The sequence below is a fragment of the Meriones unguiculatus genome (genome assembly GCF_030254825.1).
Source record: "Meriones unguiculatus strain TT.TT164.6M chromosome Y unlocalized genomic scaffold, Bangor_MerUng_6.1 ChrY_unordered_Scaffold_32, whole genome shotgun sequence".
In the NCBI taxonomy this organism is placed as follows: Eukaryota; Metazoa; Chordata; class Mammalia; order Rodentia; family Muridae; genus Meriones; species Meriones unguiculatus.
Window position 1 is genome coordinate 5032026 of NW_026843711.1, and position 1056 is coordinate 5033081.

The 1056-nt window shown below is 35.6% G+C and overlaps 1 non-coding gene across 1 annotated transcript; it reads left to right on the plus strand.

Moving 5' to 3' along the window:
- The first annotated feature begins 413 nt into the window (after positions 1-413).
- Positions 414-515, plus strand: LOC132651877 (U6 spliceosomal RNA). Its single transcript, XR_009589428.1, has one exon. It is a non-coding gene; the product is annotated as a U6 spliceosomal RNA (small nuclear RNA).
- The last annotated feature ends 541 nt before the right edge of the window (positions 516-1056 follow it).

Sequence of the window (1056 nt, forward strand, 5' to 3'; positions counted from 1 at the left end):
AGTCGCTGTCCCTCTGTCTCTATCGCTTCATATCTTTGTTTCTCAGGTCCCAGTCTCTATTTCTCAATATGTCTCTCTACCTCTGTCTCTCTCTGTGTGTCTCTTTCAGTCTCCCTCTCTCTGCCTGCCACTTGTGGTTCAGTATGAAAACCTCTCAGCTTTGGTGAAGGACGACAGCAAGATGATTGCTTGCCAATGTGACATCAAGGATGGTCGCTGTAAAAATATAAGCAATGTCCCAATTAAACACTTTTTTTTCAGAGGTTTGCCTTGGTCAGGAAGCATTTTCATAGAAAATAATTCACTAACCTAGGACATATCTGTCCTTTAAGAAATAATAATTGAATCTAAGCTTATATGAAACTCACAAGTCAAAGACATGTGATTTATTAAAGACCACTTGAAATAAATATGTAGCGCTGGCTTCAGGAGCACATATTGGAATAATAAAGAGAAGATTAGCATGCCCCCTGCACAAGGATGACACAAAAATTCATGAAGAGTTTCATATATTTTTAGAGAAATTAAAGAAAACACAAATATAGAAAATTCTGGAGAGAAGAAACTCAGGGAATAAAACAGGAACAACAGAGGTAAGCATAACCAATAGACTACAAGAGATGAAAAAAAGAATATGAGCTGTGGAAGATACGATGGAAGAAATCAATGTATCTGTCAAAGAAAAGTTATATCTAAAATATTCCTGACACAGACCATCCAAGAAGTTCAAGACAACATAAAAATACAAAACCTAAGAATAATAGGAATAGAGGAAAAAGAAGATATCCTCCTCTAAGGGCCAAAAATTATTTTCAACAAAATCATTGAAGAAAATTTCCTCAACTTAAAAGAGAGGCCAATAAGCATACAAGAGGTCCACAGAACGCGTAATAAATTAGTTCAGAAAAGAAAATCTTCCCATCAAATAATAATCCAAAACAATAATTATACAGAACAAAGAAAAGCTACTAAAAGCTGCAAGGGAAATGGCCCAGTAACATATAATGGCAAACCCATTAGAATCACACCTGACTTCTCAACAGAGACTATGAAAGC